The 18,566-nt window shown below is 40.3% G+C and overlaps 1 protein-coding gene across 3 annotated transcripts in view; it reads right to left on the reverse strand.

Annotated features, from left to right (window-relative positions):
• The window catches only part of ldlrad4.S (low density lipoprotein receptor class A domain containing 4 S homeolog), a 281,004-nt gene extending 272,170 nt beyond the window's left edge, over positions 1-8,834 (reverse strand). The window contains exon 1 of one of the 3 annotated variants that reach the window (XM_041567786.1): positions 8,674-8,834. The gene's annotated coding sequence lies outside the window, so the exon portion shown is untranslated. The remainder of the gene's footprint in view (positions 1-8,673) is intronic. The other 2 variants (XM_041567785.1, XM_041567787.1) reach the window with 2 other exon arrangements.
• Positions 8,835-18,566: the final 9,732 nt, after the last annotated feature.

Here is an 18,566-nt window from a genome sequence, read left to right on the forward strand (position 1 = left end):
CATAATAGAGTACACACTGTCACAGAGAGAAGAACATTAAAGGAGAAGGAAAGCTACAGAGGCATTTTATTGCCAATAGATTAGCTGCAATAGTGCAAGCTAGAATGCTATATTTATTCTGTAGAATGTTTTACCATACCTGAGTAAAAAGCTCTAGAAGCTCTCAGTTTGTTTAGGATAGCAGCTGCAGTATTAGCTTGGTGTGACATGACTTCCTGCATTAGTTTCTCCCTGCTCACTTATAGCTCTGTGCTCAGATTACAGCAGAGAAGGGAAGAGGGGAGTGGGGGAGGAGAGAATCAAACTGAGCATGCTCACACCCGGGGCAAGGAGGTTTAAGCTGAAGGCAGGAAGTCTGATACAGAAGCCCATGTGTACACAATAGAAGGAAAGAAATGCTGTGTTTCTTTTGACCGGGGTCTCAGAGTAGCATTACTTTGAGGGTGTACTGTTATATTTAGGTGGACCTTTCTGATAAGGCTTACTTAGTTTTAAGCTTCCCTTCTCCTTTAAGAAACAATTAGGTGCTTCAGTACATTCAGTATTTGTTTTCTCTATTTGTTTTGTAAAAACTTTCCCGACATCATCCTCTTTAATTTTACTCTGCAAATGCTCCACTTCATAATAGCCATGATAATTATGGTTTGTTCTAACACAAAATATATACTACATAGTGTACATATTATTAATGAAATTAGTATAATTGAATTATTAACTACAGAAATTACTACACGTACAGAACGGGTCTTTTGGGGGGCACGTGTGGTGCAATTGGTACACACAGTCAGACTTAAAGAGGCCATCCATGGCCAAACCTGTATTCAATTCAAAGATTAATTGGCTCATACATTTTCATTGTTCCATTTGTTCAGGCCATTATCCCAAACTGAAACAGTCAAAACCAAAATGGAGCTCTTCACTTTGGTATATGCCAATACACCATGCACTGGCAGATACATTACATCAGCAAATTACATTTTCCACCATGTCTAATTGATTAACCAATCTTTATCCATTGGTCATGCTCATCCAGGCATCATAAAAGCACTAAAATTATACAAAACAACTTCATAAAGTTTTATTAGCCAACATAAGTCACATAACCATTAGGGATATAAATGAAATGAAAGCAGATAGTGTTTCTGCATGATGCCCATTTGCCAACACCAGCATCAGCAAAAGGCAGAGCGCATCCAATCATTTTGCTTGGGATACAATACAAAGAATGAAATGTTGAAAAACCGGGAGTACCATAGTCTTACCTATTAACTGTAAATGAGCTTCAGCCTATATGACTTCTTCCCATAGAGTTGTGTAGGGCTTCTCAACTCCTAGGTCAACATTTTTCAACTCTCTATTAGTCCAGTCTAATTAATAACTTTTGTGATATGGCGCAGGCTGTTCATTCACACACTTTTCTCATATTATTCCACACGTTAATTTAAAGAAAAGGAGGCTGTAAACTTTTATTTTTTCCCATATGAAGTCTGGAACTGCTTTGAAATAGCTGTAAAGTAAAAATTCTGATCCAACCTAACCTGATTCTGAGGACTTCTCCAAACCATTACCAGCTTTCATGAACAAAATCACTTTGGGGCAGAGACCTACTAACTCTCTGCCACTAAAGCCTGAATATAAACTGCTAGAGAACAGTGGTCACATGAAGGCCCTTCTCAATATGTAATGGACACATTGGTTGCAGTAAAATCAGACATGAAGCACAAGAAGGCTCACACATACTTCAGGTCACACAAATGAAAGGGCAGCTCTGGTCCTTTGGACCAATATATATTATAATATCCTTTTCACAACGTGTACCTTGAATGGCACGTAATGCTGGGCAAAAATACAAATGAAGCAGTGTTTTTAATGGGCTATTCAAACAACTGAATAAAAATACATTTTCCAACATTTTAAAGTACATTACATAAAGGCTTATTTTTCCAATAAGGGGCAAACTGTAGATTTAGATACAAAAGTTTTGCACACAAAAGACCAAGAATTCCTGCCAACACCAGGTGGGTTTCCATAATGTAGAACAAAGATTTACACTTGACAGAATACATTAATATAGCAGCACATAAGTCACATAGTTGGCCCATTTGTACAGTATAGCATAAAACTGATCAAATAACACACAGACAAATTTATGTGCAACATTTCTGCAGTCTAGTGCTTACCATTACCTTACTATGTTCCATTTGCTGCTGTTATTTGTAGTTTAAAGTGAAGGGGTTGAGTTGAGATTGAAAACAAAAGGTTGTTCCCCTTCCAAACATTTTTTTTAAGGTTGTTTAAGATTGTATACCAGAATTTAAAGACTTTTTTTTAATTGCTTTATATTTCTAATTTAAACAGAAAAAAATGTGTTTAAATTAATCCAAGGGGAGAAAATAAAAGATTTGTAAAGTCTCTAGATCCATCTCAGTGCTAGGTGTTGTGCCACCCAAGAAAGAGGTGCCAATGACTCTCAGGCAGCAGCCCATTAAAGTAGAATACATCAATGTAATTAGGATACTAAAGTTAAGCAGTTGATGGAAACAAAATACATTTTTGCATTAGACTGGATCGAGTCTTAAACCCCAAGCAGTCACTTACTGTTGAGTTAGGTCACACTGACACTGAAGGAGTTGTGAATGCAACCTGGCACTGGCAGCTAATGGGCCTTTAAACAGAAGCTTTTTCATATAATTGGAATAATTGTAGCTTAACCAACTATCCCCTGTATACTGAAATGGTGACAGCAAATGTTGGAATTCCCCATGGGAATATCTGGGGTCACAGGAATTTAGGATCAATGAGAAATACCAAAACTGCAACATGGACCTCTAGCTAAGACCCATAAAACTCAGTTTAAGGAAGTATGTAGTTCATTTACCAGAAAATGTATTATAGTACCAACATCTCACATATAGTAAAGTGCCTCTTTAAGCTAATTGAAGTACCACCAGAACTTCATTGATTCTAAGGTGCTGTAGGCCTCACATGAAGCTGGTGTACTTTTCTTCAATAAGTACCAGGCATTCAGAAGTACATAATGGCACCACTCAGGGCACTAACTTACATGCACTTTCACTACTAAGGAAAGCCATGTATTGTTTCTTGTATAGTTACCCAGCACAAAGGTTTGTGTCTTTTTATTTTAATGCCACTGACCAATAACTATAACATAAATGGAGATCTGCCTCTTAACACAATACATCTAATCAGTCTCTGTGTGTGGTCCCTGCTTCAAGTCCTTTTATTTACACTCTTTAAACAAAGCACTGTTAGGTTGTATAAACCAGATGCCTTATAACTGCTTTCTGGGCTGAAGAAATTGGACCACTTCAGTCCATTCTCTTGATGAAAAGGTTTTCATTCTCCTCTGTTGATAAGCATTGCACAGTAGCCTTGAGTCTTTGTGCTTATTCCTTACTCAGAATTATTATGCTTAAATATGAAGACAACCACCCCTCAATCATTTTCCATAAATAATCTTAAAAAGGGGTGGTTCACCTTCAAACAACTAGTTGGTTTCAGATCGATCACCAGAAATAATGACTTTTTCCAATTACTTTCTATTTTCTATGTGTCACCATTTTTCTAATATTGAAGTATAAAGTGTCTTTTTTCAGCTTCTAAAGCAGCTCTGGTGGGGGGTCGTCGACCCTGTAAACTGTTCTAAATTTATACATTTAGTTGATACATTTTTTATCTTTGTCCCTGCTGAGCAGAATCTCTGGGTTTCATTACAGGCAGCTGTTAGAACTGATACAATAGTTGCTAATACTCCAGAGATGCTGCTGAGAAATTAAATATTGGAAAATTGTAACAGTTTAGAGTCTGCACCTGAATTACTGAGCTGCCAGACTCAAACACCAGATAGGAACATTCAACTTTAAATTTAGATTTTGGAAAAACAGTAAAAAATAAACAATGGAAAGTAATTTCTTTATTCTGGGGAACAATCTGAAAACAACTGAACTGAAAAAAAGTGTTTGGAAGGTGAACAAAACCTTTAAGAGTTAACAGTAATTCTATAACTAGAAAAATACATTCTTAGCGCCTGTATTGATTGAACTGTAGGCTAACCATTAAAAGTATATGAAATATGTTGTTTGTGCTGAGTGTAAATATGTAAAATTGTGTGATAAAAGGCATACATACGGGACATTAAAAAAAAAAAAAACGTATGAATAAACAAACAACCTATTATAACAGAAAAAAAGGAAATAATTTCAAAATGTTTTAATTATTAGAATGCAGGCTATGGGAGATGGTCTTCCCGTAATTCAGAGCTTTCTGAATAATGGGGTTCCAGATAATCATCCCATACCTGTAGTAGGAGAGACCCTGTTGTTCACATAAAGTGCAGGCAAACAAACCCTATAAACAAATATAATATGCATATGAGCTCAATAACAGCTGTCTATGCATCTTAATATCACTAAAACTAGGCCATTTACTCCACAAAGAGAACTGATTTGAGGTAGTTCCTTTAAGTTCTTGTCCTAGCAAGATATATTGAAGAATACTAGCTGTGCATACCCCATCTTGTGTACTAAGCTTACCTAGCTACCATGCACAATTTTAGGGAAACAATGTTCCCACTAAGCTGTGTACTCACATGCATTCTCACAAGTTATGACACAATACAACATATTATGACAACGTAGACAAAAAACTGTTGAGGGCACACAAAAATTACAAACATCATTTACTGTTGGCTTGGACGTACCCTAACAATATGAGCACACAGTTCTTGATAAGATGAAAAAAAACATGTTTCTGTGCATACAGCTTACAAATAGAGAGCTACTTATAGGAGAACTAATTAACAAGCTTGATAGTACGCCTTTTTTTACACAGCAATGCTTGTGTGTATTTGGTTGCAGTTTTTTTTTTACAGAGCTTGATACATAGGCCCCTTATTGTATGAAGAAAGTCGCTGTAGTCTTATAATAATAAAAATATGGGCCTCTAAAGTTGTCTATAGAAGCTCGCCATCTGAAATGCTCATTGTGCTCTGTGCTGATGTTGAGAAGCTAAGTTTAGGGATTTGTCTGTTATAATAACTGATGCTACAGGGCTGATGATTACATTCCAATTCTGAATGTACTGGCTTCTGGAGTGCCATGTAATATGAATCTTAATGCAATATGTAATATGAATCTTAATCTTAATATGTGGGTTGGAGCTGCAACACGGCTACTTCTACACCATACCGCTCAACTGTCCCATTTTTCACAGGAAAGACCCGATTTTGACAGCTCTGCCCGCAGTCCCTGTTTTGTTACTGAAATGTCCCAAATTTCTCTTTGATCTCCTGCACTGAACAGCCAGAAAGAAACACAAAGTTTCTAAAACTTAATTGGCTTTTGGCTGAAAGCCCAGAATACGTGACAGGTGCACTTCGATACATTTATAACAATAAGATAAGCAAAGATACAATTGAAACAATTTAAGATAAGCAGGTCTCTCTGGAAAACTGTGACTTGCAGCTTAAAGGGCAATTCACTGTCATTAGCAAAACTGTAATAACACATAAAACCTGACCCTAACACCTTCAGAAATGTGTTCAAACTTTCCAAAACCTGCCAAATTTTTTTAAATGGACCTGGTATATTTTTTTCTATTTCCGAAATTTTTGGAGGTATGCCACACTACTAATTATTCTCCCACTTATCACCCACATGCCCACAAACAACTAATAGAACCATCCTACTTCTACTAGGGATGTTGTAATGTTGTCATTTACATAAAAGCAAAGCTGCAGAAAGGTAATGCTATTTGCTATTATCCCATACTGTCTTTTTAAGGGTAAAATAAAAGAAATATAAAACCTTTATCATAAGCAAGGCACAATTCCTCTTTAGATATTCTAGACTTCTAGTCAGAATTTTAAGTGTTTTGATATTTCAGAAAGATTTAAAATGTGGTCTTGGGAATCCCCTTCAAAGGCACCTGCTGTGAGTTTACAGTTTGGTTCTAAAGGCAACAGTGAGGGGCCCTGTGGTGATGCATAGTGCCATCAAAGTACAAAGACAATATTTTCTTGCTGGGTAGAACGTGATGGAACCATTTTTATTCAGTTACTGCCATTACATATTTCCATCAAACGCAAACACAGAGGGAATTAAACAACAAAACTGCCCGAGGACTGCAAGTTTCAATCATTTGTAACACTCAATGTATTAACTATAGTGGAGCAGCGCCAAATGATACAGAGAGTGGAACCATTTAGGCTATTTAAACAATTGCAGCAGGCCTGGTTGCTTTGGACTGGCTGTGTTGGATCTCATTCTGGGATGATTTCTAAAGTTTTTAGTGAAGATATTATTCATGTTTCCTGTAGGTCCTGAGCTCAGATCCCAGCTCTCCAAGAAAACGCATGGTGCTCTACTATGTCTGGGGAATCCTGTAAGTCATCCTTCATTTTCTAAGCCTCATTTTTAGGCTTGGGCGAATTTGACCCGTTTCGTTTAAAATTCGCCGCAGGCAAAATGTCGCCGATGCCCATTAAAGTCTATGATTTCTAAAGTTTTTAGTGAAGATATTGTTTATGTTTCCTGTGGGTCCTGAGCTCAGATCCCAGCTCTCCAAGAAAACGCATGGTGCTCTACTATGCCTGGGGAATCCTGTAAGTCATCCTTCATTTTCTAAGCCTCCGTCATTTTCTATGTGCAAGGCAATAGGCAAAAAAATGGATGCAAACAGCCATGTTGTTTGTACTTTTCACCATGGCCTATGTGACGATTGCACCACCCCATTGAACATAATACTGTATTTATGAGTGCCAGTCTTGGGCAGCATATAAGTGATCCCTTGGTTACTCCCTCGATTGTACATCATACAAAAATGCAAAGCAGGATATTCCAGAAGGACCCTATTGTGCTCAAGATTTGCACCTTGTGCTATATTCAGCTCAAAGTGGTATATGAAGGCTACACAAATCCTGTGGGCACAAGTGCTGTGTGGATGGGTCCTTAGGGGTGCACTATTTCCATTAGTCTGATAAAAATGACCACAGTGTGTTTTATAGGCATGTTAGACTGTAAGCTTCACTAGCACAGGAACCAATGAGATTGATTAACAGCCTATGTAATTCACTGCATCATATTATGGAGCCAGAGGTCTCACAAACGTAATGATGATATACCAGGTTTTTAAGTGATAAAACAGACAGAGCTACCCAAGTACTAGCTCACAAGGGCTACTAACTGGCCAACCTGCACTTCTGTGCCATCTGTCCTATTGGCTGCCTATACTACAGATGAGTCCAGATATGTTACTTTTATAATTATTAGCTCAACTGTGTTATAGATTGGTCCACCTGAGCCATTTATTGACTACACATGCTAATTTGCTACTGACAAGCCCACCTATACTGAAAACTAGCAGATTTGTACTTCTGATTGTCCCACCTATTATACTTATTGGCTGCATATGCTAAAAACTGGTCCACTGACTAGCCCCATGTGCAAACTATGCTGCTGATTGCATCAGTAGTATAGGTGGATCAGTGAGGCAAAAATAGGAGGATTATGGCTCTTACACACGGCCGTTCCGACCTGCGCTCCCCTGCGTTCCGTTTTTTGGCGTTCAGCCGCAGGGGAGCGCAGGAATAGACGCAAGTCATTATTTGAAATGGGGCTGTACTCACTCAGGCGCGTGTAGGCGCCGAACGCAGGTTCAGACGCAACATGCTGCATTTTTCCTGCGTTCGGCGCCTACACGCGCCTGAGTGAGTACAGCCCCATTTCAAATAATGACTTGCGTCTATTCCTGCGCTCCCCTTCGGCTGAACGCCAAAAAACGGAACGCAGGGGAGCGCAGGTCGGAACGGCCGTGTGTAAGAGCCCTTAAGGGTAATGATTCTTTCATCAGTGTTAAAGATTTCTCCTCCCATTATAGTTCATGGGCCTCCTGTGCTGAGTTAAAAACCTTCAAGTTGTGTTCCAAAGACAGGGCTGAAATTGGGTGTTGTATGCAGTAATTACAAGAAAATGAAACCTTATAAAGGTGTAAATAGTCCAAATGAAATGAAGCATATAGAACTTTTTAATTACACAACAACTACAATATTTGTCTTTGAAAAACACAACCAAGTTATTTAATGACAAAGTGCTGACAGCATCAAACAGCCTTGCCCTTTAGGTTTCTGAGACTTATAGTTAAACAAGGGTGCGAGAGCTGCAGGCTGGAGACCCCTGCTTGCTATGATGAGTAAGGAATGCCTCCCAGCAGGAGTCTGCAGGAAATAAAATACTGAGTTGATGTTTAAGTCTCTAAACTAACATTCCCCTGAATAATGGAGAGAGAAGATGTGGGTTGAGCCTCTTGGAGTGCACAGTAAGGAATAAGATCACAGTAGAACATCCGCTACTCAATGAACTGGGGACATTGCAGGCAGAAAGACTGTGGGTGTAGCAACCTGGGTGGCTGCCAGAACAGACTGAAAGACCCACACAATTGTACCAGTGCCTTCAGTCTAGTGCTACTGCCCCACGGGAGGTCACTCTGGTATTACTGAGCCTGCTAGTGGGGCTACCCCGCCTCCTTGATTAAATTAGCATCCCTTCAACCTCTCCCTCTTATGAAAGTCATCCCCCCTCCCTCTCTCTGCTGCCCCTTGAGCTGAGCCTGTGCTGCTGGGTTTTCCCTTATGCAAAGCAGATGAAAGGGCCTTACCTCCCCCTGCAGTGTGTGCGCACAGGCTCCTTGCCTGGGACTGGCAACCTTCCCCTCTCTCTCCTCCACCCCTCTGTCTGCAGCCAGTCTGGAGCTCACTCTGACAGCCAGAGAGAGAGAAGACAAGTTGTGGAGGGGGTGTGAGCGCAGAGAGAGAGAAAACTCCCGCACAGCTCTAACACTCAAATCTAAAGGCTACACTGACAGCTCCTGGGGAGTGATGGAAATACCTGGCAAGTCTGGGACTAAGCACTTACTCCCATGTGTAGACATCTATCATTAATTGTAATATGGTTAATAAGGAAATGATTATTAGCACAAAGTACATAAATTAAGGAAAGGGCCAGACATAGACTGGACCAGTAAGATAATTAGATAAGCCCATTCAGGAGAGTGACACAGGAATGTAACACTAAACAATATGTTTAATTCCTAACAAGGTTGGAAACACTATCAAATGTCCTTGCATGGGCTGATGCCACCTGCACCAGGGCACATAGGTGCTTTCCCTGCTGTGATGTGTGCCCTTGGGTAGCATTTATGATACTAACAGGTTGCCATGGGCTACTGTCCTGTTGCCTTTGCTCCATCACCATGGAACTGCAGCTGCCTGAAAATGCAGAATTCCCCTGCGGTAGAGAAATATAAAACAGAAATCTGGTGTGCAGTTTTAGAATAGCAGAACTCGAACCATTTGCTCTCATTATTCTAAATGCATATCCAGCACATGAATGGCAGCATGGCCTAGTCACGTGCCGTGGTACCAATACCAGCAAGTCCTGAATACAGATGCAGATTAGAATTCACAACAATACAAAATTTAATTTTCTTAAAGTCTTGGGGTTAAAATCATGTTGCTGTGGGGCCTACTAACTTACATCACTAATTTCTTACAATGAACCATTGCCATTTTCTTTATTCTGTTGTAGTACCAAGGTAACCTTGATTAATTGTCTTTCTCTTAAATGCATCTTAGGGGGCCTTTCGGCTGGACTCAAGATTTTTTAAGCAATATTTATAACAGTGACAACAACAAACACTAGCCCAAATATCATCTTTACTGCCCTTTTAGCTGGCTAAACATACTCTGATTGTGGCCCCTGCCCTGGAGGGGTAGCCCATAATTTGGAAAGCTGTGTTTTAATGTGTAAAACCCTTCTTGGCCATATCCCCAAATCCAGCTGCTCACATGCAGAGCACCATTACATTTACTACTCAGTGGCACAGTTACTACAGCTACACAGCTACTATGAGTCTCCTAAAGCAGGGGTCCCCAACTGCCAGGCCGCGGGCCAGAACTGGGCTGCGGACAGTCCTGAAGTGAAGAACAACTAACGTGGCAGGCCAAATTGAACGCCGGCGAGCCATAATGGACGCCGAGCCGCCCAAATCGGACGCTGGCGTGCAAAGTTGAACGCCGAACCCTCCGAACCCCTACACACACATACAACTCCACACATACAACTACACACATATTTAAAGAGATAGACACTCAATATGAAAATAGGTTAAACATTTCAAACAGTGCAAAAGACATCACGCCTCAGGTAGTCTCCCCAGAGAACCCCCTAGGCACAATGGAAAAGTGTGGGGGGGGAAAAGGACATTTCAGAAGTGCAACAGTTAAAAAACTACCCTTTAGAGGAACCAGGCCACCCATATTCCACTTCTCTCACAGTCCCAATCCCAGTCTTTATTTAACACACTTGGAAAGGACAGAGGATAAGGGATAAAGCATTACCCATACAAATTAAACCTCTAGAGTAGACACAAACTGTTGTCCCTAAGGGACACAACGGGGTCACACAGGTATGGCTACACTAGGCATTTAAACTTTACCGTAGTTTCCTCATATAAGAGGTACAATATAATTTAAGGTGGGGCTTTCCCATCTACCTACCATTCTGTAAGGCCACACTAAGGTGGAGGTCTTTCTCTTCGGAACACTTTACCGCAACTTTTAACAGAGTACATCAAAAAAGTTTTCCAAAACCACCATTCTCAGCCACAAATCTCTCTGCATTATTTGGCTGCAATGTAAATTCTCATTTTTATCATCTCTCTGTATAACCATTCCTCCACAACAGCCTCAACATGATCATATAGGTATAGTGACTCATTATCTAGTAGGGGAATTTAACCACATACACAGCATGTGTTTATGTGGGCTGCTTATTAATGAACAGAGTGTGTATGCCTAATATCTTTGGGATTACACGGTTTGAAGGGGTACATTGTTTTACCCTTATGGTCGATTGTGCAGGTAAAACCTCTGCCCAAAATGCAGTATATTAAAACATAAGACATTCTTTGCAAATACCTGTGTTGTTTTAAGACTGTGAGCAAGAGTTGCAGGGAGTTCTTCAAGTCACAACGAATGGCAGGATCATATACTATGATATAGGATAGTCTCATTCAAAGCCATATCTCCACATGGTTTAAAAGAGCTTAAAAAAAAAATCTTGTTAGGATACATTTTGCAATACAAATAAATATGCAAATATATAGGGCAGAATGTATTTGGGATAATTGTCTGAATGCAGACATTTGCTATTCAAAGTACAGCAACCAGTTACGTTTTATTGCTTAAAGGAGAAGGAAAGGTTACAACTAAGTAAGCTTTATCAGAAAGGTCTATATAAATACACCAGTAAACCCTCAAAGTAATGCTACTCTGAGTCCTCTGTCAAAAGAAACACTGCATTTTTATCCTTCTATTTTGTTTACATGGACGTGTATATCCGACTTCCAGTTTTCAGCTTAAACCTCCAGGGTGTGAGGCTAAGTTATGCCATATTAATTTATCATGTGTATAAGCAGGGCAGCCATCAGGGGGGGGCCAGGGGGGAGAGTTGTAGGGGCCCCCGAGGGTAAGGGGGGCACGGCCACGCCACACTTACTTGATTAGCCGGGCCCCCATCTTTCTGAGAGCTGCTGACTTCGGGAAGGCATGGACGTTTAATGGGCCCTGGCCACCAATTTTCTTATAATGTGGGGGGGCCCTGGCCACCAATTTTTTTTCTCATGTGGGGTCCTAGCCACCGATATTTTTTAATGGGGGGCCCTGGCCACAAATGTTTTTTTATGGGGGGCCCTGACTACCAATATCTTTTTATTTTTTATTAACATGTGGGAACCCTAGCCACCAATATTTTTTTTGTTTTTTTACTGTGTGGTGTGGGGGGCGGACCTGTGGGTGGGAAGGGCGGACCTGTAAGTGGGGCTTGCGGTGGGCCCAGCCCAGGGGGCCCAGGAAATTTTGTCGTATGGGGCCCTGTGATTTCTGATGGCGGTCCTGTGTATAAAAATAAGGATAATTAAATATAAGTATATAGTTTGAATTATATTTAACAGAATAATGAAGGCCTAGTTGTTTACATCATACGGATTGTACACTTAGGTTTTGGAGAAGAGCTGTTTGGCTTGTGATGTACTTGCTGAGATATTGTCATCATTATCGTCATTACATATGTCTCAAGTCCCTCAAAATGTTCCAGACAAGATTATCATCTGAGACCAGATGGCCTAGAGCATTCGTCACAGAACATGGACTAAAAGAAACAATGACTTTAACCTCTGATAGGTCAGAACTGAAGCCTTTGGAGACCCTCTTACAGGGGTATAAAAGGACCAACACTGGACGACTGTTTTTAGAATGCTTATCTACAACTTGTGTCGTACGTCAATCTTATCTGATTTCTTTATCTCATAAGTCTAGGTGCCATTATTTCGTGGAGGAGATTTCCTCTGCAAATAAAGAGACTGGTTGCCTGACAAGGGCTAGGGCTTGAGCATGCTCAGTTTGCTCCTCTCTCCCTTTCCCCCTCCCTTTTCCCTCCTCTCTCTTCCCCTCCCTGCTGTAATCTGAGTGAGCATGGAGAGATTCAGGCAGGAAGTGATGTCACACCAAGCTAATGTGTCAGCTGCTATGCTAAAAAAAGAGAGAGAGGTTCTAGAGGTGTCTTCTCATGGTTGGTAAAGCATTCTACAGAATAAATATAGCATTCTAGCCTGCACTATTTTGGTTAATCTATTGGCAATAAACTGCCTTAGTATCTTTCCTTCTCCTTTAAGAGCAAAACATAAAGAATCACACACAATAAATTATAATTGAAATGTATTGATGGCAGTTTTGGGATAATCAATATTTATTTTTCCTATTTGCCAAACGAAAAATGCAAAATACTGTAGAGGTTTCAATGTTGATTTCATAAAGAAATATCTTTCTTCTATTCCTTTTTGCTCTTCTTTACCTTGTCTCCACCAACCTTACAACATGGAACCGAGGCTTCTCTCTCTCCTCTATTTCTGCTTTCCTAAATGGACATTTGCACTTGATGTTCATCCTGTTTAAAATTTTGAAAGTTAATAAAAATTATAGAAATATTTCTTACAATATAATACTATAATTCTAAAGCTGTTTAAAAGTTATTTTCAAACATTCTTGCTAATGAAAGCAAAATTTCTCTGACAATTTATATTCTCTGTACTGCTAGCTTTAACCCCTGGACAATGCTGCAAGTCAACAGACTAACTAAAGGGAAATTCACAAAAGTGTAGCAAACCGGAGTAAGTGATAGTATTGGAGTCAACATCGAAGTAAAAGGATGTCAGATTCACAAATGCCTTATTCTGTTTAATGAAAATGGATGTTTTGTGTTCTCCAGAGTTAAACTGTCATTTCAGAATGTGACTTTAGTGAAATAAATGGGTTTTTTTTTATTAAAAAGTTGGAGTAAACAATGTTGGCAGTTTAATGGCATTTTTCGAAATCTGACACTATTAAATCCAAAACTTCAAAAAAATTACACCAACCTAAAATTGGTGTAAACTCTTATCCAGATTTATATGAAAAAAAAATCACTAGGGCTTTGTTCTGGCATGACAAATTGACTGCAAAACAAAATCACCAAACTGCATATACAAAATAAGGCTTTCCAGCCTCGTCTCATTTATTAAGACTAGCACGGTAACAACACTGACATCTCAGATACAGCTGACTTAGTTCAATGGATAATTCTCAATGCATCTGAGCTCAGGGTGAATGGCCAGTGCTTGTCGATTCTCCAGTCGCAGATCTCTAGCACACTCTGTTGTTATTCCACGGTCAGTGCAGAGAAAGCAGGGAGCAAAAGACTGCAACGTTCCCACAATTCACATGCTTTATGACACATATTGGTTTTTCGAAGGATAATACTTGCTTCTGTCTTGGTAGTGCTGTTTGTACATTGATAGTAATAAGATATAGATGGTTTCATATGTAAATAGTTGAATAATATTCAACTAACCATTCAGGTTGGCCTGCATGGGAATTTCCCTTCAGGACCCTATATATTAGAAGTGCAGGAGCTAGACACGTCCTCATTGGCCTAAGACCATCCAGTAACAAAGTGATGTCTGCAGAGCCAGACCAGGTGGGAGGCTATACCTTGTTAGGGCTAGCAAGTGATTTAGGAGTTCTGTTATCAGCTTGCTCTAGGAGTTACCTGCCAGTAAGGAAAGGCTGTTGTCCTAATGAGGAATATTTAAGGGAAGAGACACCAGTTAGAGTCCTGCAGCGTGTTGTGGGTAGAAGTTCTGGGTGTGGGTATAGACGCAGGTCGGTGGTTCTGTGGGTCGGGCCACGGGTCTTCTCAATATCGATTTTTACTCCTTTTTTTGTTCACGCCTACTTCCGATGATGTCACTTCCGGTTTACAATGACAGCACTTCTTGATTCTTGATGGTCAGCGGGTCGCAGGTAGGGTACTTGTGGGTCGAGTAGTGGGTTCCATAAAATGGACCTGCGCAGGACTCTAACACCAGTTAGAGCTCTTACAGACGAAAGTTTTTAGCTGCACTCCCCTGGATTCCGGTTTCATGCGTTCAGCCGTAGGGGAGCAGGATGTAGGAGTAGATGCACTGAATTATTTTCAATGGGACTGTACTCACACAGACGCATGTAAGCGCCGAACGCAGGAAAAATGCAACATGCTGCATCCCAACCTGCGTTCGGTGCTTACATGCATCTGTGTGACAACAGCCACATTGAAAAGAATTCAGTGTGTCTACTCCTGCGCTCCCCTGCGGCTGAACGCATGAAACCGGAAAGCAGGGAAGCGCAGCTAAAAACGCTAGTCTGTAAGAGCCCTTAGGGAACTGGAGTGTTTAGGTTAGTGTGAACTAACTGTAGTGAACCAGCTTGGGAGAAGCTCAAGTATGCTGGAAATGACAGAGATACTGTATAGGGGGGAAAGTTATTAAGAAAAAGAGTTCTCCTTAATGTCCAATGGCACTCTACTAGTGTCCTTCTACATGAAAGGGACATTGGAGGTTAATGGAAAGAGGAAAAAAACCCAGAGAACATGGTGTGCGTGAAGAATAGATAGGATCTTCCATGCAGTGCTGATTGTGTAACTGAGATGTGTATTCTGGGTTCGCAATCAATTTTTCAGTCTGTCTCTGTTACTAGGGTTGCCACCTGGCCGGTATTTTACAGGCCTGGCCGGTAAAAATTATGCTTGATTCCAATGTTATTAATAGGGAAAAAAGTTAAATATATAGGAAGGCCAGTATTTTTTTCCAGAAAAGGTGGCAACCCTATCTGTTACATCTGTAATAAGCTGTCCAATAGTTTTTGCAAACAGGGAAACTGAAGCTTTCTATGCTTTAAAAATCCTGGGTCTTGCAAGGTAGATTAGATGACCAATGCACCTGCATTACTTATCTGTAAGCCAAAACAGTCATTAATTACAGGGGTTAGCAATGCTCCATTAATGCTTTAAAGGTGCTATTTATTTTGCTCACATTGAAAAAGTGTATATAGGTGTATAATGCCCCTTTTCATTTAAAAGTGTTTTTTATTACCTTCCTTTATAAACATAATATAAGATTATCTATAAGATTTATCGGGACAAGATCTACACTGAATCCAATCCTGTGCCTGTTGTTTCATCTCATGCACACGAAAAGTGAAAGTGTGCCTCTCTGCCCCCTCTGTGTGTATGATCTTATCCAAGTTTCTTATCAAAGCAGCCATAAAAGTGTGTGGGTGTTTTCACCTTGCTCTATTAGGAATGCTTGGCAAATGCCAGAACAGGAAAAAGCCTCTCATTATTATGCAGTCTGATACTGCCGGATGGGTAATGAATGTCTAAAAGAAGAATTAAGTAATGAGATATCTCACTGGCTGGAGTTCCCTAAAGTGCAACAGTGACGTCAACTGGACAAACTGCTCGTTTCTGATTCCTAGAATTTCAGAGAACCCTGCCTGGGAAAGGCTTGTTTGATGCACAGCAGGGGAGCATATAAATGAAGCAACAGTAGATTACAGCTTCAAGCATGATAGTCCGTAGATCCCACTGATGTTTTTTACTTTCTAAATATGCAAATGATATTGTATTCCCTGTCATGAATGAATGGCACAAGCAGATCTAGAAAAACAGAGGGGTGCATAGATGGAGGGGGTAATGCCACTGCAATAATGGCTAGTATTCCAGTGTAATCAAGAGCTGAAGAGGCGGTTGGATTCTGGGTGTGTGAGTTCTACAGCAGCTGGAGAGCCAATTACAGCCATATAAGAAACCTGCTGCTGCTGCTAAAGGAAAACTAAAGTTTAAAGGACCAGTAACATCAAAAAACATTTTTTTAAAAATTCGTTAGTATACATAGAAAAAAAAACACCAAGACGTTAATTTTTAAAATCTTTTTAATCTTTAAAAAGCCTTTATTAAGAAATAACTTACTGAAATTCAGCTTCTGCTCATCTTCAGAAAAGGTGACACGGCAGCGATCCATCGTTCGGTGCTCAATTTCCCCTTCCTGGATATCGACTATAAGGAAGGCAGGGAGGAGAAATCAAGTGCCGCACAATGGATCGCCCATTCGCTTTCTGAAGAGGAGCGCAAGCGGAGTTTCAGTAAGTTATTTCTTAATAAAGACTTTGAGATTTTAAAGTTTAATTTGTCTTGGTGTTTTTTTTTTCTATGTATACTAACAAATTTTTTTTAAAAAAATGTTGATGTTACTGGTCCTTTAACTAAAGAAGTAGCTAGAAATGTTGTACATAATGTTTTTGGCTTCTGTACCAGCCCAAGGGAACCACAGCCCTTAAGCAGTGAAGATCTGTACCCCCAAATATGCCCCTGTAGCTCCCCATTTTCTTTTCTGCTGATTCACTGCACATGCACTGTGCTGCTGCCATTTTTTGAATCTAGGGATCGACTCAAAATATACAGTACACCGAATATAAATGTCACAATATAAGACTGATTAGCAATGAATACAGATAATTACTACATGGCAGCACAGAAAACCATTCAATTAGCATCGGAATGTAATAATCAGCCTTGTAGCATCATCTTATTTTACAGATTAACCTCATTTTCTGGTTAATAATTTGCTACAACCCCTAAGCTTAGCTTCTCAACAGCTGCTCAGAGCCTATTGAGAATGTTAGTGTCGCAGACATTTTCCAAGATGGTGACCCCCTGTGACAAGTTTGAAGTCCTGGATCATTGCTGCTATTGAGAAGCTGAAACTTTAGGCTGGTGCTATAAGTTCAGTATGTAAATATAGCATTTTTAGCCACATTTAGCCACTCCTTTAAAAATTACACTCATGAGTTTCAGCCAAACGGCAGTCATAGCCAAGTAGTAGCTATAAGGCCATACCATTGTCTTCCTTCTAGTAGGCAGTGAACCTGTATGTCAACTTCCATGTTTTGTCCAACTGTCACAATGAGTCTTTTTATCTAAAGGCAGATACTGTATGTTTACAGGTCACACTGCTGTCACCAGACCACCAAAGTAAAGTGAATGACCACCTAGAAGCATCTAAAGGCACATTACAGGGCCTGTGCTCAACACATGGATATCAGTAACAAAGCCATACAATATTTAAATCAACAGTAACAACAAGCTATCAAAGGGGTAGTTAAGGTTAAGGTTCTTTTTTGTTTGTGGTTTTTGCATTATTTAGCTTTTTTGTCCAGCAGCTTTCCAGTTTAGAATTTAAGCAGCTATCTGGTTGCTATGATCCAATATACCCTAGCAAGGAAGTAGCTTGAACAAGAGACTAACTAAATAGGAAGATACGTAACAAAAATTGAGATTTACAGAGCAATAGTTTTTTGGCTGCTGGGGTCAGTAACCACAATTTGAGAGCTGGAAAGAGGAGGAAGAAGAGCAGTGACGCTGGGCTGGGGACGGCGCGTTCCTTCTATAGGCTAATTACAAATGAAAACAGGTCTTCAGCCTATGGAAGGATCGCTCTGCCCCCAGCGTCACTGAAGCAATGTGGAAGATCCGCTAGTAGTGTCAGCGGGTCGACTGCACTAAGGTACCAAAACAAATTTAATAATATGCACAAAAATTCAACTGATTTGGAAAACCTCAAGTGTCTCGGTGATCTGACCAGCATGGCGGCACATGCGCAGTTGGAGCAATTTCCCGGTTCGCGTCAACTGCGCATGTGCCGAAACGCTGGGGTAGCAGCTAGGCTGGGGGGGTGGGCTATGTGGGGTAGGGTTTTTTTTTTTTAATAAGAGGTTTCTCCTTTAATCACTCCTCTCACCCACTCATCCCCTCCCTCAGGAATTTACTTTGGCTGTTGGCTCATGAGCATGCTCAGTTCTTCTCATCTCAGATTACTAAACACACCCTCCAGTCTAAAAGCCAATGAAGATATAGCATTACTGGTTCCCATAGAAACTCTAGCTTTCTGATCCTATTTTTTCTAAACACCTCTACACCTTTACAGTGCTCAACCCCAGCCGAACTTATCAAATTTTGTTGTGCCTGTGTAACCCTGCATTCTGCATTGCATGAACTTTACAGCATACTTGTCCTGTTTGCAGATGTCAATGTTACTGATGATGTGTCAGAAGGAAAATGGCCGCTTTATGTAGGCTTTAC

This window comes from Xenopus laevis, chromosome 6S (assembly GCF_017654675.1).
Source record: "Xenopus laevis strain J_2021 chromosome 6S, Xenopus_laevis_v10.1, whole genome shotgun sequence".
Taxonomy (NCBI): domain Eukaryota; kingdom Metazoa; phylum Chordata; class Amphibia; order Anura; family Pipidae; genus Xenopus; species Xenopus laevis.